Source organism: Mustela putorius, unplaced genomic scaffold (assembly GCF_011764305.1).
Source record: "Mustela putorius furo isolate JIRA1106 unplaced genomic scaffold, ASM1176430v1.1 tig00000145_pilon_pilon_pilon, whole genome shotgun sequence".
In the NCBI taxonomy this organism is placed as follows: Eukaryota; Metazoa; Chordata; class Mammalia; order Carnivora; family Mustelidae; genus Mustela; species Mustela putorius.
Window position 1 is genome coordinate 31587033 of NW_025421294.1, and position 22677 is coordinate 31609709.

The window sequence follows — 22677 nt, forward strand, 5'->3', positions numbered from 1 at the left end:
ACCTTAATAGGCAGGTTATCTTGAGCCACATTTGCAGCCTCATTGGTCACGTGTTAAGGTTAGCAGGCTTTTGAAAAACAGCTTGACTCAAATCTGGCTGGTGAGACTGCTCCACTGTTAACCAAAACTCTTATGTGTTGGAGTCCTGCACAGACATTTTCAGGATTTCCAGGAGCACAGTCCTTGTGTGAGCCAGCTGGCGCCAGCGGCAGCCAACATTCTTTGGGCTGCACACCCGTGATGGGAAGCTGGAGTCCAGCCCTCTGCACAGCTGGCGTATGAGCAAGCCTCGATTTTCCCCCTGGAACTCCTTCTGTCTGCAGGTTTATGATGCTCAGGCCTTTTGTTAAATCAGGCTGGACTGTAAATGAGAATAATACTTTGCACATCTACCAGGCCTATTATCTAAAGTTTTAAAGGACTTTACAAATTATGGCAGTAAACCACCACTTTCCCCTAATAGAGATACTTCTACCAATCTAGAAATGAGTAATAATGCAGATTTACTCATCTGTTTGAGGGCTTCTCTCATTACTTAATCAATTAACAAATGAACCCTTGATGGCCTTTATTGAGGGGACTGAAGGCAGAACCATTCCTTTTAGACATTATACAGGTCTTAGCAAAGCAATGTTTACTTCATCCACCACATTATACTCTGTGGCTCTTACATGGTAAGACAACACCTGCTATCTAACACCTGATGTCTGCAACCTGAAAGGTTTCCTCCCATTATTTGCTTTGCATGAAAATGACTATTAGTTTCTTTTTTCTGCTCATGTGGGTCAGATATGTCCACATGAAAACTGTCTATACCATCAACTCCCAGAATGTTAGGAAACAGACCACAAAGCAGAACCATCTTGGTTTAAATTTCAACTCTATCACTTACCATCTCTGGGTCTTAGACAAGTTACTCAACCTCTCTATGCCTCAGTTTCCCCATCTGTAAGTGGGGGTAATAAAAGTTCCTATCTCATAGTTTGTTGGTGAGGTTCAAATGAATTAATGCACTGAAATTTCTTAGAGCAGCACCCAGCAGATAGCTAGCGCTATACAGACACTGGCTACTATTACAATAATGAATATGAATGTCACAAATGTGTACAAGAAGTAAACCATACTGTAGCTTCAGTACTGTTTGTTCCCTTTCCACAGGATTCCAAGAAAGCATTTGATTTCCATGTGGATATTCTCATTCACAATTGAACCAGGGAGAAAAATCACTCACCCAAGTGAGCAGATGCACTCTTCAGTTCTTTGTATAGATTATCTTCTCAGAATCAAGATGTGAATTTACCTTCTGTAGAAAATGTGATTTACCATGGTTTCACATACAATTTAAATGTGTTTATTAATCTTCATTTGTTTGCCTCTTTCTTAGCTTGATAAATCCATTTATCCTCATTTCCCTTACATCTTTTTCTTATTAAAATACCTTTTCAATTTTCCAGACATCTCTTTCTTATGCTTGAACAGTTTATTTTATACCAGAATTTCATTTTCTCTGCTCCTCTTCTCAAAGCACACTACTTTCTGTTACTATCAGCACTGCATTTTCTCCTGATTCATCAAAGCCCCATAGTCACTAATCTTCCTCCCTGTTTCCAAACTTTGGTTCCCATATCTGGGCTCACAACCTCACTTTCTTCTCTTTCCCTTTCTGTGCTCATATTATCTGGCTCTTTACACTGGATTTCAGTGTTTGTTTCTCCTACTTTGTTTCTCCACCAGGATCATTTTCCCCTGAGAACTGTGACATGAATCCCTAAAACTTTAATTTCTATTAGTGGTCATTCCACACATCCCTGCCCCCCATCCCATATGCCTCTGGGGGGGGGGAGGCCTTCATCTTGGCTTCTATTGGATGTGTAACACTCTAAGACCATCTCAGGGAAAAATCAACATTCTAAGGACAATTCAACCAATAGCACAGCTCCTCCAACTACCTTAAATACAGTGCTGGGAATACTCCCATTTGGGCCATATAAATCCCAGTCTTTAATGAGGAGTTTCCTTATTCATTTCAAATAGACACCGACAAGTACAGTAAATTCCTCAGAATGAAATGTGACTGACAGATAAATAGTACCCAGGAGGATGAACAACAAAAAAAAAACCCCATGGCCTCTACATATTCTGGCCAACTCATACAGCATTTTCTGAACAGTTCTAGAGCCATCAATGGGTCAGCACAGTTAGCGGAGTAGGCTGCCAGAGAGCCAGATGTTACTGTTGGAAATGCATCAGCAACACCTCATGCACACGGCCATGGATCTACAGAGGAGAGACTAGATGGCATATAAACTTTTATCCCTTTATGACAGCCCTTCAAATGACAATTGCTAGAAAACATAGGACCTTTGAATTTTTTTCCTCTTCGGAGAATCTGCATTAGACAATGGAGATTAGAAACAAAGAGATGTTAAATTCTTGATAAAATAAGAGAGGAAGAGACCAACTTTCACTCTGCAAGGAACACGCTTTTTGTTCCCTCTGAAAATGAAATACATCGTGTTCCATATTTGAGCTCAATAACGATTCGGAGCCAATTCAACTCCAGTCTCCATTGGGAACATTTTCCTTGGCATCAGTCTGCACATTTTGGATTAAACACTGTTCTCTCTGAACTGACCAAGAACTTAGGTAATGTCTTTTTTTGTAAGAACTTTACAAATACATTGGCAATGAAGTTAATCACACTTCGAAAGCTCCATTTTTCTAGTAATCACAAAACAATCGACATCATACACAACTGGAAAGAACACCTTGTTTTAAGGTTTGCTTTAGCCATTGTTAAGGTATATCCATCTGTTGAAACCATTTACTGGTACTTGGAAATACAAACTAGCATTTTAGAACATTTACTGAGGAAACATGCTGTGTCTGACTCATAACACAAGGAGATTTGTCTCAAAGAAGGACTATGCGTGAAATTAGGTACTGGGACAGCATAAACAGCAGTGAATTTCCCTTAGGGATGCAATGGCCTCTTTCCACCTTCCTCCTGCTACCGCACTGGGCCTCTTCTCTGACATTTGGTAGAAAAACTCTACAGATAATTGGAAATGTCACTGAAAAGGAACATTCCTCTCAGCACCGTCCCTACTGTCCTTGAGATGTTTACCTCCATTACCACTACCTGCAGCACCATCACTACCATCATCTACACCATCCTCACTACTAAGCAACAGTCACCCTCACCACCACCACCAGCAACCCCCCACCCCTATCACCATCACCCCCATCACACCACTGCCATTATCAGCACCTCCGTCCTCCACCTTCACCACACCATCATCATCAACACTACCATTGTGACTACTACCACCACCATCATTCCTGCCATCATCAATGCCCTCTATACTCTATATATCACCACTGCCACCACTATCCCCACATCAACATTGTTATTACTACCCTCATCACCACAACTTCCTCCCTTCACATCACCATCACCATCAAAGATTTTTCAGGACTTTTCTTCTCCTTTTCATTTTATTCTGCAGACATATGATGTGCCTCTCATGCCCAGTTCCAGACCTATTTTCTGTAATAGTCCAACTAGCCAGAACTGGCTATGACTACCTATATTCCCCTTAGCTGTTTTGTGTTAATGTAATACTAGTAAAAGCTCTTGGATATTTTCTCTTAACATATTTTATTTTCCCTCTCACCATCCTTTTAGAACATAATGAATTCTTTGCCCATAATCAGTACTCTACAGGAAGGTGATAAAAATTAAAAAGGCAAAATAGAAAAAAAATCACCTTATGTTTCTCTTCATTTCTCTACCTCTCATGAGAATGCCTAAAATCTATCAAATGGTGAGACACTGAGCAATGGAAAAGAAACAAGGGATATGATTATACAAGCACCAGGACATTAGCCATCAAATAAGCAAGTCTTGCTTGTATTTATTTATATAACTTATAGATCTTTCCTTATTATTAAGTTCTGTGGACCTCTAGCTGAAAAAAGAAAAATCTGAAAAAAACGACATCCTCTCTCCCCAATAAAAACCACTGCTAACAGATGGGACAGTAGGAGTAGGTGCAAACTGATAGCAACAAATTCTTGCTTAGACTTTTGCCTTACTACCAACTCCCTCAGAGAAGGACCAGAAGAGAATTATAATTGCTCATGTTTACTCAAATAGCATACACCCACAGCAAATTAAAAAGATTGGCAAAGTCTGGGGCACCTGAGTAGCTCAGTGGGTTAAAGCCTCTGCCTTCGGCTTAGGTCATGACCCAGGGTCCTGGGATAGAGACCCGCATCAGGCTCTCTGCTCAGCAGGGAGCCTGCTTCCCTCTCTCTCTGCTTTCCTCTTTGCCTACTTGGATCTCTCTCTCTCTCTATCAAATAAATAAATAAAATCTTAAAAAAAAAAAAAAAAAAAGATAGGCAAAGTTAGAGTTGTTTTTCTCAGGGAATCTCTGGCTTTATTTTTTTATTTAGTCTATCTATTTTCATAAAACCTGTTCTTTGCATTCAATTTAAATGGAAGGGGCAAGAATTTGATAACTTCTTAAGTCCTTTACTACCTTGCTGCAATGCTAGAATTTTCTCTCATTTGTGGACAGGATCTGTTTTTACAAATCCCTTGAAATATGAATCACAATTCTAGCTGCAGAAAAGAAACATTCCTGAAAGTACTTTATCTCAGCCATGGCCTCAAGGCTTCCCTTGGGAAGCTTGTGAAATCTAATGGGATTACGGGGGCAAGATGAAGAGAGACTGTCAGCATCTTTCACATGAGATAATAGCAATAATTCTAAAAATGCTTTTGTCTTGTTGCAACAACTACCATCAGAGAGGCTCACATTTTCCTCACAGCAGCAGCATCTTTACAGGCGTGAATCACTTGAGAGAGAAGAAGGATGAGAGAAGGTTTATATGTTGCAGTCTGAATACCTTAATCACCAAGGACATAGAGTTTGATGGTCGCATGGTTTTGCGGATTAAGGAGGAGGTTATTTGTTCCACTGCCAACTCTCTCCTAATAAACTTCTCCAACTGGGGTCCATCCACTCATTATCTGTTCAAACTGTAAAGATTAATTTCTTAGTCTATGCAATCAGAAAAGAAGTCTTGCAATGTGATTCTTGGTTAATGTTGTGCCAGAAACATCAGGATCTAATGAATGGAGTTCTGGCCTGAAATCCAAACTAATCTGATTCTTTTGCCAAGTCCATCCCTGACTGACTCAATCACTATTCTTGATGAAATGGGCTTAGCAGTGAGCGCCTTAGATCCTCAAATAAGTAATTAAACTGCCTTGACCTGAAATTCCTTATCTCAAAAATGAAAGGATTTCTTATGTTATTGTGAAGCTGTAAGCTTCCCATAGACCAATCCCGTCCTGGTAGGAATGGGAGAAACCTGTGAGTTAGACCATCTTGTCCACACCACATATGGTGAAGACATAATTAACCTTTTGCCTTGATACACCTTTCATTTATTCAACAAGTACTGATTGCGTTCCTACATTGTGTGAAAGTACCAGGATACGTGATGATCAATCACAGATATACCTACTTGCCTTGTGAAATCTATAATCTAAGGTGAGAGCCATATATTAATAAAATGACCACATAAATATACTGTTACAAGTTTGATAAATACAAGGAGAAAAAATGTGATGCCACATGGAACTTAAGTAGCTCTCCTCCCTCACACACATTCAGACCAAACGTGATAGTGAGGCTGCTGGGGTGGAAGGAAATGGGAGAAAGTATGCTGTGACTCATACAAGTCTACAGCAATCAAACCACAGTCAATGCTGTGGACACAAAGGCACAGAATCGAAGCAACATCACAGGAACTACTGAGTTCATGAACAAGGAGGTGTGACACACAGTCTAGTAAACAGATCTCTCAGAGAAGAGGTGGTCACTGTGTTACCATGTACGAAACAGCAACTAAGAGTTGTTTCTTTGCATGTCTAATGTGCCACAAGGTAGGACTCAAGCCCTGAGAATCAAGAACTGAGTGAGCACACCAAGGAGAGTTGCTGTTTGTCCTACTTTTTGTGTGATTTGTGGTGGTTAGAATGCATGACAAGCAGTACTGCCTTTACTAGAATTACCTTTATTCAGAATTTGTTTCCCTTTGCAGTTTCATACCATCTGAATATGGTAAAACGTGATTTTGTATGAAATTTTTTTTTCACTTTCATCAATACCTGTGATATGTACAACAAACAGTCACTGCTGAAATGCGGAAGTCCAAGTTCATTACACCATACGTTTGCTGGGCCCTCTGTCAGCTGCCAGAGGCAGACATGCCCGTGGGGATTACAACTGGGTCCAGATCATGCCTATCACTGAAAACTGGCTCCCCACATTTCAGAGAAGTTTAATTTAGTTTATAATCTCATACGTATTATTTTGTCTGGACTTTACATGCCTTGTTCCTTGCTCCCTCCCATTCCATCTATCCTCCAAAGGACCAAACTTGTCCATCAATGCAGAGGGACAGAAATGCAAGAAGAGAACACTAAGTGCCTTTTCTTCCCTCATTTCTGAGGATCCACAGTAATACTGTACCAAGAGGAAAAAGTTCTACTACCACTCTGACCCCCATTGCACTGCCTCTCTGTTCTTTCCCATTCAACGTTAGGCTTGACACCTATCCACTCCCAGCTGCCTCCACTCAAGCTTTACCACTCCCTGGACTGATTTCTGGCTGCAGCTGTCAAATCCAGCTCTACTGTCATTGGTGAAGGCTCCCTCTGCTTCGCTGGTGCCTGCCTGCAGCTCCCTAACCTCATCAGGCCCACGCCTTCTCTCTCCCTCTGCCCAGTGCCAGGACATCTTTCATAGCAGTTCAACTTTTTTACACTTGGGAAAGATTCAAAAGATGTCTCTATTCTCTTGCTTCATCATACTTTGGCCTTTTAAAAAAGTTAGATTGTTTATGAAAGAAATATATTATTAGAACATTGAAACAACTGAAAAAGATACAAAACAGAACTGTAAAAATAACCCTAAATCATACCACTCAGGATAAAGCAAGGTTAAAAATATTGATGAAGATTCTTCAGATATCTCTCTCTCTCTACAGATGTTCTCCCATGATTTATGACAATAGGTTTACTTGCATAAGAGCACGCAGATTGGTAATATACATGCTTTACTGTCTGCATGCCAGGAAATCAAGATCTAAAGCCACCTGATGAATGGCTGCATAAGACTTCCATTCCCACCTGCTCTGTGTGTGTGTGTGCGTGCATGCGCACACGCACGTGTGTAATTATTTATTGAAGGGCATTTGGATTATTTGGAACTCCTGAATGTAGCCATCTAGGAAACTGTGGAGTGTAGGACTGCTGCTTGGTGAATCATTTTGGATTCCTTTTTCTCCAGTAACCCCTTTGTATCCTAAAGTTGCATACCTGCTTCTCTGTCTTTCCACTGAAGTGGAGCATTTAGAAGGGAGAATCAAGATCCTACAGCTTGTCCATGTTCTAATCCCCAAACCCAGACATATGTTATCTTGCATGACAAAAGGGACTTTGCAGATATGATTAAGGTAAGAATCCTGAGATGCTCCAATCTCAAGATATCCCTATTTCATATGCTTGATTATCTTTGAGGGCCCACGTAATCACAAGGTTGCTTATAAGGCAAAAAGAGAGGCAGGGGACTTAGAGTCAGAGAAGGAGATATGATGACAGAAGCACAAGTCAGAGAGAGAGGAAGAGATTTGGAGATGCACCTTGCTGGCTTTGAAGGTGGAGAAGAGATCATGAACCAAGTAACACAGACATCCTCTAGAAGCTGCAAAAGGCAACTAAACAGGTTCTACCCTAGAAACTCTAGAAAAAAAAATTCTGCCAACATCTTAATTTTAGAACTCACCATTTCCAAAACTATAAGAGAGTAAGTTGGTGTTGTTTTAAGTGCTTAGTGTCTGATAATTTGTTACAGCAGCAGTGAGAAACAAATACAGATCCAATCTCTAATTTTTCCCTTAATACTCTCCAGAGAGATTCACTGAAACCATTATCACAGATTCCTGGGACTCTGGCCCAAATATAAAGAACTAGATCATGAATCTGAAATTCTCCTTTATAAATATTCTCTTGGAGTCCTGTAGATCATTAACCTAAATCACCTTAACTTCGGGAAAATGATCTCTCTGAGACGTTGGTAAGGAAAAAAGAGTGCACCAGCCTCTCTGTTACATCAGGCAAAGTTCCCAGGTGAACCTATGGCAGACGTAACATCCCAGCTGTACTCACCTGCAGGGAGTCTTGAGGCCTCAGTTCTGCCTGACTCCTACCTTCCCCATGGAGAGCAGGACAAACAGACCCTGAACCACTGCTCTCATACCTTGTTTGAACATTACAGCTCTCTTCAAAACCTTGGTACAAATTAAAAACCTTCCAGTGCTGGACTGCACAGATGTCTTTTATTTATTTATTTATTTAAAAACAAGGTGAAGTAAGAGTCAAAGGTTCAAACATTTGAAAGAGTAAAAGGAATTAGCAAGCCTGGGGTGCATGCTGGAGTATATCAACTACAACTGTTTGGTTATATAATCCGCTTCTTAAATTTAAGAAGATGAGGCAAAATGATCTCTCTGCCTGTGAGGAAAACTGCAATCCACTGCACAGATGAGGACCACAATGAGCCATTGTATTATATCAGCTTCTGGGTTCTTTGGTTGCAAGCAACTGATACAGATGCTGGCTAACTTATGAAAACAGATATTTTATTGCAAGGGTAAACTAGCTCTTGAAATCCACGGGAAGCTAAAGATCGAGGCATGGAAAGGTCAGCAAGCAGGGCAGCTCTGGAGACCGGTGGCAAGAACTAAGACAGACACATTAGGGCACTGCCCTTGAGATAGAAAAGCTAAAAGATTTAAAGTCCTAGAGAAGAGTCATGTGTCCAGGCCTTAGAAAGCTGGGGAGAGGAGACTGACTGACAATTCCCAAAATATAGCTTCCATGGAGAGAAATTACTAAATAATACTAATAGTAATAATAGCAGCAAACAGTTCGATAATGTTTCATGACAATCAGATACCACCACAAGCACTTGCCAGATGTCACCTCACTTAATGCTCAGAAACCATATAAGGCTGCTTGGTTTCATTACTGCCACCACTTTACTAGGGGGAAACTGAGTTACTGGGAAGTGAGGTATCTTGACCAAAGTCAAAGAGCTAGTAAATCGCCACACCAGGACTCCCATGCAGGCCCTGACTATAGAGACTTATACTTCACTGCTATGCCACAGGGTCTCTCTGAGCATCTCCCAAGAGAAATTTGGGGTACTGGTATCAGGATAATGTGGAAGGGCTGTGAGTGGGGAAAAACCACAGTAGGAGCCAAACTATCATTAGCATTTATTGGACATCCATTGACTACATGTCATAACGTAGAACAGAAGGAGCCCTTACCCTTGTACAAGGCTATTAAATTCTATTATAATATTATAATATAAAGCAAAATAATGAGATATAAGCTTCACGAGCATAAAATATTTATGTCTTGTTCAACACTATGTTCTAAACATCTAGAATATGGTCTAAGGTCTGGGACACAGTTTGGGGCACAACAAATATTTGTTGAATTAAAAAAATACAATAAATACATCTGAAATGTATCTAAATATTTTTAAAAAACGTTTTCAGGGGTGCCTGGGTGGCTCAGATGGTTAAGCATCTGCCTTTGGCTCAGGTTTTGATCTCCAGGTCCTGGGACTGAGCCCCACATCAGGCTCCTCGCTCAGCAGGGAGTCTGCTTCTCCTTCTGCCTCTCCCCTTGTTCATGCTCTCTCTATTTATTTCTCTGTTTCAAGTGAATAAATAAAAATCTTAAAAAAAAATTCAAATATGACAATCATATAGTATATCCATGAGAGAGAGGCCAAGTCAAGACATGAAAAGACCAGAGAAATCATGGGAAACTTCCCAAGGAGGCTTTAGTCATTGGATGTTAGAGTTTGTGATGACTACCAGTAATCACATGGTAGGAAGAACAATATAGTAATCTTCACTACTAGTTCATTTGGGGGACATTTTTTTAGTACTAATAAAAAATTATTACTTTCTTTTGATTCTTACTACTTTTTTTGACTCTTTAAAGTAAGCTGCAAATGATCTGAAAATAAATGTTTGGTCATCTTTTGCATGTGGTTATAGAATATAAAGAGATTCCCAATTGCGCACGTTGAGGGGGCAGGAGGATGATGAAAGGGAAGGAGAGAGAGAAGATAAAAGATATATTTTAAGATCTGATTTTTTGGCCATGAAACAGGTTAAAGTACAGAGAGAGAGTTACAATTTTCCCTTTTATAAAACTGGAAACAGAACTGAATATTTCTGATTTTTCAATGCGCTGAAAATCAGACTCTATAGAAAACCTCCTACAGAAATCATTTTCCCTTATTTCTTCCTGGAGTCAGTCAGTGTACATGCCAGAGACATTTAGGCCACCCCAGCTATCCAAGGCCAGCTTCTGTCCCAAGTGGTAGGTGCCCACATTTTACCAACTGTCAAATATTTTTGAAGAAACCTCCCTGGTGGATGTTCAACCTAGAGAAGAGGATGGGGCTGAAATCACAATAGAGATGCTTCTCATGAAGATGCTTCTCTGATTTATGAACAGAAAGTAAGGGACTAAAATAAACAGATGCTTCTTGGATGACCGTTGTCTTCAAGGGAAAAGTACTGAAACCCAATTCATTCAATCTTTATAGATGACTGAGAAGAGGCATTTCTTAGGATAATCTCTATAATTATGAACTGCACTTACATTTTATAAGTAGCCAATACCCAGACTAATGACTTAAGACCAAAGGGAGTCCTAGGAACCTCTATGAATGAAAAGCTCAACAAGATATATCCACCACAACCCAGAAAAGAGATCTGAAGCCACCACGGGAACACTCTGAGATGTGTAGTCCACATAATAAAAAATAGAACAATTTCCCCAGGTGGACTACAACGATTGGGATGGGTAACTCCAAAAAAGCAGAAGCTGAGAACACAATAAAAATCTGCAAAACCACCAGAGAGCTGATAAAACAGAGGGGTGTTTACTACATGATGACTAAAATAAGGAGGCATTTTTGACATGAATTAAATAAATATAAAACTAATCTTTAAAGTTTTTCTTTCTACAGCTTTAACTTAAGGGGTCTTTTGAAAATAAAGATTGGTCTTGTTCTTTGCTAGGTGCTCATTGTCCACTATGCAATCTAGAAATAATAGATGTTCACTGAATCCTTCTTAGGTAGATAGATAAATGGTAGATTAATTAAACAACTATAGTGGTCTATTATTTTGAGGCCCAAGAGACTTTAAAACTGTGTGTGTGTGAAACAGAGAAAGAAAGAAAGATTTTATGGATAGAGACTAAGTCACTTGAAGATGGTAACAAATAAAAACATATGGTCTCTGATCATGATCTTCATGCTTCCCCAGTACAATTCACCTCTTACATCACCTCTAACATCTGACTTTCAAAATAACTGCTAGCAATGTGATCCACTAAGCCAGGTTTAGTGACCATGGAGTGACCATGGAGTGTCCATAAAAAGAGAACAGTAACAGTCTTTCCTTACCTGCTCAGCATTTTCATGACAGAGAATCTGGCTCACAAAACCTAAGGAATTCATTATCTGGTCCTTTCCAGAAAGAGTGTCACCCCATTAGTAATCACTCAACTCTGCCACTGTAGCATGAAAACAGCACAGACAACGAACAACCAACAGGCCCAGTAGTGTGTGATCGCAGGGCATTGTGTAGAGTGCCCTGGTATAGAGGAAAAAGTCCCAACTCTTTCTCAGGAGTTCAAGGACATGAACAAGGCTCACTGCATTAAGTGATGGGTGCCAGATTCTGGAAGGAAGAGTAGGAGCTGGCAAAGCTGAGGAGCCCAGGGGAGCGCATCCTGGCAGGGGCAACTGCACAGACACTGAGGGGACAGGAGACTGGGGTAGTCAGTCATCTAGAGCCATATAGTGCATCCAGAACATGTGTTGCATGTGGACAGTGTTCACAGATGGGCTGGAAAGATGAGTTCCATTCTGCCTGGATGCGTCTACACTGTCTACCTCATTCTCTGTGCTTGCCTCAAAGCCTGTCTGGTAGCAGAGGCTCCCTGGATGTTCATTCAGGCAGGGTCTAAATCAGAAATATATGCATTTTTGTTTTTATAAGCACCAGAACAAGAGAAAGCCAGGAGTGATATGTCACTGAAACAACAGGACATGGCCACTTAGGACCTGCCACTCTGGGCAATGTCCTCACCCTCTCTGGTCTTCCTGAACCTCAAACAGGAAGGGTATAGCTTACCTTAGAGCATTATTATGAGTATTAAATATGGTGTGGGTTGAGACAACTGCCTGGTACACAGCCTGGCACCTAAAGGCAGCAATTATTGTGAGTCTGGGTTATGGCTGAGCTTGGCAGCATCTCAGAGTTTGATATTATATCTCATCTGGCAGGGAAAATTGAAACAGGGCTGAAGACCGTGATGGTGAAAGCAGTGTGCTGAGATTCTATTCTGGTTTCAGCCGGGATTGTTTGTTCAGTCCTAACAGCTAGCGCGAGTTCTCCTCTGGGACCTTGAGAAATCACCAGCCACACGGTAACCAAAAGGCAGGCAGAAATCTGAGCAGCCATGAGGGAGGCAGAGACAGCCTTTGTGGAGAAAACATTTGTTCCCCTTAAAGAAATGGGATGTTTGAAAAGAAAACATGCAACACCGGAGACGCAGACTCCAGCACATACACACATTTCAGCTACCACTCCCTCCAGACGGGCTCAAAGACCAAGCCAGCTCCATTATATAGTTCTTTGCCAGGAACAAAACTCATTACAGAGAATGCTGGTTCTCACAAAAAATCAGTTTTGTATTATATTGTCCTAGAGTGTCTTGCGATTGCCATTTTCCAGAAAGGAGACAACCCCTCTAATTCCTCAAATACATGATGTACCTAAAAGTCACGAAATCCAAATCAGTTTGTAGTGGTGGGGGGAGGGGTTGTTGACTTTGCCTAAAAGAGTGCCTGGAGTTGTTTCAGGCTTTAGAAATGGAGAAGAAAAGGAGTCAAAGGCACCCCCTTGTGTTTTGCATTTCTTCAAGTGGTCTAGACTGGAATAGTAAGAGTGTCTTGGCATGGGAATAATCTACATTCAAACATAACCCAATGGGCCCTACTCTGCAGGTGGCCTGGAATAAGAGCTCTGAAGAGGAACAATGTAGGCGAAGGCAGAATCCAAAAAGCAGAGTTCAGGAAGCCCAAGTGAAGTCACAGAAGACTCCCTTGGATATTCCTGTCCACCCTCTTGCAAACTTTTTCCTCTGCAAAGTAACTTCTGGAACAACCCACTCATGCTCTGATGACCATCCTTCTCCCTCCTTTTCTTTCCCTCCTTGCTTGCCTTACTGACATCAGTGACATTCGTCCAAATTAACCAGTTTCTTATGTAAAATATAATTCCTGGTTAGGATTGGCTTTAATGGCACCATTGCAATTACTGAGAAATACTACTTTGTATTCATCTAATTTTTCTTTATAAATCTTTTCTTATAAATTTTTGAGTCTGTCACTTAAATTCCCAAAGTGATTATTTACTTTGCATTATTATTTAAACCAAATTTTTCTCATCAGTAATAATACATTTTAGGGACTTAATGGATTTAGGAGATGTTTAATATTCTTAAAATATAAACTTTTACCAAACTGTTACATGTTTTTAAAAAATCACAAGTTATATGAGATTCCCTTTAATTTTTTTGTACTCACAGGAGATTAAGTTCTACACACCTGTGGTGTTTATTTTTGCCCCTTTTCCTATACAACTTTTTTAGCTATGGAAATCTATGTGCAATTACATATAGGAAGGAAATTCTCCCATCACTGAACAAAGACTTCCCAATGCAATGTTCTTGAATATAGCAATGAGAGGAAAACACTTATTTACTATTTATAAGTTAAATCTTCCTGGTAATAAATTGGTTATCTGCAAGCCAGAACATCTGCACAAGTTCCTTTCAGAGAATGGTCATGTGTGCAAAGCATGAATGGCTCTCTGGCCCAAAGCCTTCATGAGTTATTCTTCCCCTGTTTAGTCTCATTATATAGATTATTCCCATTTGTGAGACAGGATAGAAACGTAATTAGAACATAAGACTCTAGAACCAGACAGGGTTCTAATTCCTGCTCTACACCTCACCACTGTGTGTCCACAGGTATATCCTGAAACAGTCTGTGGCACAGCTACTTCATTTGTACAACAAAGGGGTAGCTGTAATTACCTCATACTCAAGAAACCCTTTAAGATTCCCGTGGTCCACAGCAAGTGTTCGCTGATGTTGGATCGCACCTACTTCTGATTCATTTTCTTCTGCTACTGTCTGTTCCATGACATCCTTCTTCACCACGTTTGTAGTGATTGGCTTATCAATAATCTCAGTATTATTACAACCTAGAAATACTATGGGCCAACACATATGGAGCCATTATCCTTGTGTTCTGTGGTGATTTGGAAACCAGCATGGTCACCACCACATGAAGCTGCCATCATTTCCCTGATGCAATAACCAAAGACAGACTGTCATAGAATGACATCTACCTTTTGTGAAACTCCAGCATTTATTTGGTGAGATTACTAAGGCAGGTCGCACTCAAAATTTAACACCAAAATTTCCTGTTAGATCTACATGTTATAGTTCTCAATTCCCTCCCTCCTTTTCTATCTCACAATCTCTCTCTCCCCACCCCACCCCTCACATCAAACTGAGATAAATGTGTGAACATTCTTACTTAACCAAGTGAAATAATTAACCCTGCAGTTAGTTCATAAACACAGGCTCTAAGAGCACTTGCAGACTCCTCCCCACACTGCTCAGCATTTTCTAGAATAGTCTCTAAACACAAATAGGCTCAAATCATAAATCAGACGTTACACTAGAGGTCATTGCTTCAGTTGGCACATCCTATCTTTTATCTTTTTTTTTTAAGATTTTTTATTTATTTGACAGACAGAGATCACAAGTAGGCAGAGAAGCAGGCAGAGAGAGAGGAGGAAGCAGGTTCTCCGCTGAGCGGAGAGCCTGACGCGTGGCTCGATCCCAGGACCCTGGGATCATGACCTGAGCCGAAGGCAGAGGCTTTAATCCAATGAGCCACCCAGGCGCCCCTCCTTCATCTTTTAAAAGCTGATATTCACATACATAATATGGTTTTGTATGTTAAACACAGCTTTCAGCTTCAGCATAATTTTTTTTTAAAGATTTTATTTTTAAGTAATCTCTACAACCAAAATGGGGCTTGAACTTAAAACATGGAGGTCAAGAGTTGCATGGTCTACCCATTGAGCCAGCCAGGCACCATTCAGCATAAAATTAGTAAATGCTCACAAGCATTTCTGTGTTACTTCCTCACCTAAGGATCTTTTTGGTTCTTGGTGATCTCAAGTTTGAAACAATTTCTGCTGTTTAATGTCTCTGTGTATGTGCCCCTTTTCTTCCCTTATTCTGGGTTACCCCTTTTCTTGCCGTCTCTGTATTTTTTTTAATCACCTGTTCAGCCTTCCACTGTTCAGCCTTCACCTTACATTTTTTAGTGACATCTTGGTCACATTGCACCATTCTTTTCTAAACAATCGCTGTATAAAGTCATAATTTTATACTATTTCTTAAACAAGTTGAATTAAAATGTATTTCTTAGTAGTAGAACACTTTATCCTTTTAAAAAAATCCTTCAATTTAGTTAATTTAGTTTTTTGAATTAAGATACAATTGACATATTAGTTCCAGGTGTAAAACATAATGATTCAATATTTATATATATTACAAGATGAGAACCACAGTGAGTATGCTTACTTATTTATTTATTTTTTTTTGAAAGAGAGAGAGAAAGCATGAGTAGGGGGAGGAGTGGGAGAGAAGCAGACTTCCCCTTAAGCAGGGAACCCGAGGCAGGGCTAGATCCAAGGACTTTGGAATCATGACTTGAGCTGAAGGCAGACCCTTAATTGACTGAGCCCCCAAGGCCCCCCTCAGCCAAGTTTTCATTATTTGCATAGAGTTGAATAAAAGAGTTTTCTAAATCTTAACATTATTTCTCTATTTCTTCATTTTATTTTTAAATTTCTTCCTGACTAGATTTTGGTATGTGTATTAATTTCTGCTTCATCTTTATTTCTAAACTTAATTATATTGTATTTTTGTCAAATTTCAGAAATGTAATGCTTTGTTAATGTATTTACAAATATTTCTTCACCACTGATTTATTTTTTTAGCTCTACAAGTTTTCCTTTGAGCACTATGTAGGGTCTTACTTTTGTTATTTTAAAGATACTAGGAAATTTTCTTCTTAGTAAAACTCAATGTGGCTTAAGGTGGAATTTTTACATTTGTAAGTGGTAAGACTTTCGGTATTTTATTATTTATTTCTGGTTTTATTCTTATGAGGAAAGAGACTATATTTGAATATTGTATACCACTTCTACTATTTTGGAGTATATGGGTTATCTATGAAAGTCTAATATATGATAGCATTTATAAATATTTCATGGGTACTGCCATAGATGACATGTGAATGTGTTTGTGTTGATGTACACACATTTGAAAAAATGAAAGAGATCTTCCATATTAATTATTCAGTTCCTGAGGTATCCTTAATTATTTTGTCTTTCTAATCTGCTGGGAGATTTGTTTTAGGGCCTCTAGATTTCAGTCCACAGTACTAATGTGTTTTATTAAACTCTCCTTGAGGAAGGAGTCCTTCATTTTTACTTTGTATGTGGATCTGCAATAATGTAGCTGACCTCATATCTTACAATGGATCTTATGAAAATGTCTGTATACCTGAGTATAATTATTAGACCATTGGGTAAGCAAATATATTCAGCTCTCTGTAGTAGGTAAACCAAAGTATTTCAATACAATTTTACCAAGTAGCACTATCTCTTGCAGTATGTGAGAATTCCAGCTGTCGAAACTTACCAACTTTTTAAATTTCTGCCTTTTAATTTTCTTTATTCTGCTATGTTAATTGCCTTTCTCTGATGATTAAGGAACCTGAGCATCTTTTCATATTGGATATCTTATCATATGGATATCTTCTTAGATGAAGCGCCAGATAGTCGTGCCCATTTGTCTATTAGGTTGCTTTTCTTCTGCCTCTTGTTATTTACAGAAATTCTTTATCTGGACTGCGGTTTAATTTTTTGTTGTTGTTTTTTTTGTTTGTTTTGTTTGTTTGTTTGTTTTACAATCTTCTTGGTACTTCTAGAAACTTAAACCACCTTAACACCATTTTTTCTCTTTGCATTACTGTGACAGCATTTTCACTGTAGATATTTTAGACTCTCCTAAAAATCACTATTTCTATCACTGTTTTGTATGGTCAATAGGCAAACAATATTCATTTCTCCTATACACCTATTTATTCTCTCAATTTTTCTTTATTCTTATTTGCATTTTTTAATTTCCTTCTCTATTTTCCTTCTGCCTGAAGAACTCCCTATAACTTTCATATTTTAGAAACAAATTCTTTATTTTTTCTTTTGAGAATATCTTTGTTCATCTTCATTTTTTGAAAGATATTTTTGCTGGGTATATAAATAACAGCTGGAAGTTATTTTCTTTTAGTAGTTTAGGAATGTCATTTTGTTGGTTTCCTGGGTTGGCTCAGTTGGTTAGGCATCTGACTCTTGGTTTTGGCTCATGTCATGATCTCAAGGTTGTAGGATCGAGCAGAGCCCCTACATCAGACTCTGGAGTTGGGCTCTGTGCTGAGCAGGGAGTCTGCCTCTCTGCTCTCTTCCCCTCTGCCCTTTCCCTTGCTTGCTCACTCTCTTTTTCTGTAAAAGTAAATAAATAAATCTTTTTTCTTTTTTTTTTAATGAAAAAGAATCATCTTTTTGCATTCAGGCTCCCATCATTTCTATTATAAATTCAGTGGGAAGTCTTCATATTGTTTCTTCTTCTTCCTTCTAGATGTCTTTTATAAGAAGAGCCAGTTCCTCCCCAGCAACCCACAGCTTCTTGAAACCTGATGCTGTGTCATGCTTAGAACCCTATTCCTATGAAACGTCTTCCAGAAAAAGTGAATCTCTCTAAAACTGAACTACCTGCTGTTTAAGAGACGATTTTTTTCCCCATGACACTGCATACATTTCATCCTCTTTGAAACTTTTTTTTTTTTTATACTCTCCCTTCATACAGTTGAGGCACTGTCCTTTTCCTTAAACAGTATTTTGGAGTTGGTTAATTCTTATTCTGTGTAGGACAAGGCAAGTGCTTTAATTTCCCAGTATCATTGATTTTTATATACTTAAGAACACTTTAACTGCATTGTTGAATACTGATTCTGTTCTATTTTTTATTCTTTAATATTTAACATTATTTTGTCTTTAACATATGAATGACCTCTCATATGTCATAACTTCTCCCACATTCTGTTTGTAATGTCTAATTTGAATTGTTCATTAGCAGAATTTCATCTCTTTTGTCCTTTTTGTAGCTGTTTTTTTTTTTTTTTTTTTTTTTTTTTTTTTTTTTTACATTCTCTCTCCAAATGTCCAACAATTCTTATCTAAAAACTTACTATGTACAGTCCATTTTAGAGACTGGTTATGCTATTTCTGAATTTTTCCTTATGTTCTACAACTTTCTCAAGAGATTGATACAATTTAATGCGTGTATAGTTTTCTTTACACTTTCTTATGTCTCCTTGTAATGTGCTAACCATTAGAGACCTAGTATCATGACAGCCAATTTATTTTTAAGTTGGGTTATAAATATGCATTGTAAAAGTCACAGTTTAGACAAACCTATACATTCATGTAAGCAACACCCACTTGAGAAACAAAAGACTGTCCTGTCTCTAACAGTGCACCCCCTTGTCAATCTCTTTCCTATCAGAAGCAAACACTGTTCTGATTTCTTTCCTCTTAGACACATTTCTGCTTGTTTTTGAACTTGAGGTAAATGGAATCATACTGAATGTACATTTTTGTGTTTGGCTTCTTTCACTCGAAATGTTTTTGGGTGCAACGCATTTATTTGCCAGTAGTTCATTTCTTTTTGTTGCTGACAAGGATTTAACTAGGATCTAACTATGTCACAATTTGTCTTTCCAGTTTCTTGCTAATGGATGTTTGGATTGCTTTGGAGTTCAAGTTAGATTTAACTGCTCTTGTGTAATATTTTGCCATCACTTTGGTGGGAGAGGAGATCTGTAAAAATATATACTGAATTTTGGAATATTTTTTAATCTTGCCACTTGCTTAAGAAAGTTTCTGGGTTTTCTTATTTTCTTCTTTTAATAATTTCATTAAAATTTAATTTAATTAATTTATTTATTTATTTTAAAGATGTTATTGTTTTTTGAAAGAGAGACACAAGAAGGGAGGGAAGGGCAGAGACAGAGGAAGAAGCAGGCTCTCTGCTGAGCAGGATGCCCAACACAGGGCTCGATCCTGATCTGAGCCTAAGGCTGACACTTAACCAACTGAGCCACCCCAGTGCCCCTAAAATTTAATTGTAAAAAGTGATAGAGAATCTTCAAGAAATTCCCTTACTCTGTCATCTTATCTGAACCATTAGGGTCCTACAAATCCAATATATCTTGAGTAAGCACTAAGGGCTTTAGAACTTAGAACTTCTAAATGTAATCTTAGCTAAGCATAATTGAAATAAAATTGCAGATGGGTGCCTGGGTGGTTCAGTTGATTGAGTGTCTGACTCTTGGTTTGGCTCAGGTCATGATCTCATGGTTGTGGGATCAAGCCCCAGCCCCCATATAGGGCTCCACACTCAGTGCAGAGTCTGCCTTGGGTTTGCTCTTCCTCTCCCTCCCCCTCAACCCCTCTCCCCATTTTCAAGCATATTCTACCCCCTCTCTTTCTCTCTCTCTCTCTCTCGTTATATATATATATATATATATATATATATATATATATAATAAGTGAATAAATAAAGCCTTAAAAGAAATAAAATTGCAGAATTAGCTACATACAGGTATTATTTGGGCTATTTTTTACTTTTACTGAGATATAATTTAGAGTCAATAAAACTCATTGATTTGAGTGCAAAGTCTAGTGAATTTTGGCACGTGTATAGAGGTACGTAACTCCTGCCCAAATCAAAATATAAAATAGATCCTTCACCCTAAAATGTTTCCCTTTGCTTCTTTGTAGTCCACCTCATTTCTCAACCTCCAGCCTCAGGCATCCACTGATATGCCTTCTGTAACTACAGTTCAGCTTTTTCTAGACTGTCATATAAATGGAATCACATAGTACACAGTTATATTGTGTTTGTTATCATTAATTCAGCATAAAGCTTTTTAAAAACTTTATAGTGACGTATTTTATACATCATAAAACTTGCCTATTCCAAATGTACTATTCAATGGTTTTTAATATACTTACAAACCTGTGCAACCATTACCATAAATCAGTTGTAGAATATTTTCATCACCCCAGTGAGATCCTTCATGCCCATTTACTGTTCATCCAGTTTCCACTGTCTATCCCAAGGAACCCCTAATCTACCAATTGACTCGTATGCATTTGTCTTTTGTGAACATTTCATATAAATGAAATCATACAATATGTGGTTTCATGTCTCTAACTCCTTTTACTTTGCACACTATTGCTAAGATTCATTCATGTTGTTGATTGTATGAATATTTTGCTCCTTTTTCCCACTCATTATATCAAAATACACAGTATTACTTAATTTGCTTATCTAATCAACTTTTGATAGTCATTTCCAAATTTGAGACTATTATGAATAATGTTTTCATAAATACTTTCTATCCTGCACGTAAAATATGTTTTCATATTTGGGGGTAAATACATAGGCATGAGATTACTGGATCCTACAATAAGTATATGTACTTCATAATACACTGTTGTACTGGTTTCAAAAGTGGCTGTACAATTTTACATTCCTTAAGCAATGTATAATAGCTAACGCTGCCCCATATTTTTACTAACACTTAGTGCTGTCAGTCTTTTAAATTTTAGCAATGGGATCTCTCTATATATATTTATCTAAATGTCAATACAATCTCAATCAAAATACTAGATGGCCTTTTAAAGACCTAACAAGCTAAAATGCACTGGAACTAGAAAAGCCAAAACAATCTTGGAAAAGGAAGACAAAATTGAAGGACTTACAGTACCTAATTTCAAGACTTACTATACAGATTTACCACAAGACATTGTGCTGTTGGCCTCAAGACACACAGAGATCAGTGAAGCCAAATAGAAAGCCAGGAAATAGATCCACACTTATGTGGTCATTGATTTTCAACATTAAAGGTATTTTAATATTCATTCATTCATTCATTCAATACTTACTGGGCATCTTTTATATACCAGGCACTGTAACAGGCACTGGGGTTACGACCATTAACAAAACACTAAAAAAACACGTAGCTTATATTTTGGTAGGGGAAGAAAACAATTATCAAAATAAAATTTAAAAAATTTTAAAATTTTAAAATAATCTGTTAAATAATCAGAAGTCCTTTGGGGAAAATAAAGCAGGAGAAAGGGAGATAGAGTGATATGGATATGTTTGAAATGCTGCAGCCAGGAGAGAAAGCTACCTATGTAACATTCTCAGAGTCCCCTACATGACATTTTAAGGAGAGAAAGCAGCTTGTGTGTATTCTCTGAGGTAGGCTTTGAAGAAGTGAGTGCACTGTGAACGACTGCACAGGGTCAGGAGCCTCGGCTCAGGAAAACAGTCTCACCCAGCTCACAAGGAGTTTAGTTTTGACTACCTGAGACAGGAAGCTATTGAGTGTTGGGACTGGACAGGTGGCATCATACAGTTAAATGCTTTCATTGACTATGGCCAAAATAGTTAGAAGGGAAGTCTAAGAAGAGAAGAAGGGGGAGGTGAGAAGTATAGCCTAATCAAAGAAAGATTAACCCGGCCAGTCACAGGACCTACCACTGAGTGTAAAGTGTTATCAAAAAAGAAGATAAAAGATACAGATAAACAGGTGCTAAAGGGAGAGGTCAACTGATCACAGCATAAAAGGAAAGAAAGAAGCTAAAAGAGGTTAAGGGAGGATTAATTTTCAAAAAGCAGAGCAGGATCATGTCAAATGCTTTGTAGAGGATGAGCAGTACAAGGCTGGAGAAAGACCTGTGAATTTTTTTTTTCAAAGATTTTATTTATTTATTTGACAGATAGAGATCACAAGTAGGCAGACAGGCAGGCAGAGAGAGAGGAGGAAGCAGGTTCCCTGCTGAGCAGAAAGCCCGAGGCGGGGCTTGATCCCAGAACCCTGAGATCATGACCTGAGCCGAAGGCAGAGGCTTAACCCACTGAGCCACCCAGGTGCCCCAAGACCTGTGACTTTTAAGCATATTTTGTTATATGATGAAATTCCATAGCATAGTCTCAGTACCCTGGTGGGATTTTAGTGGCTCTGAACAAAGAGGGGCAGGGGTACAAACCAGTTGCTTAAGAAATTTGCCAGTAGAAAAAGGGGCAATAGCACAACCTAGAAGACAGTGGGGAGAAATGAATGACGATTTCAGGACAGGCTAGACTACAAGGGTATGCAGGCTGAGAAGAAAGACCCAATGAGCTGGGAGTAACTGAGGAGGACAGAGAGAAAGCAGGAGATTGGAAGGAGCTGGAAGGGGTGGAAGGGGGGAATGGCTAGGAAG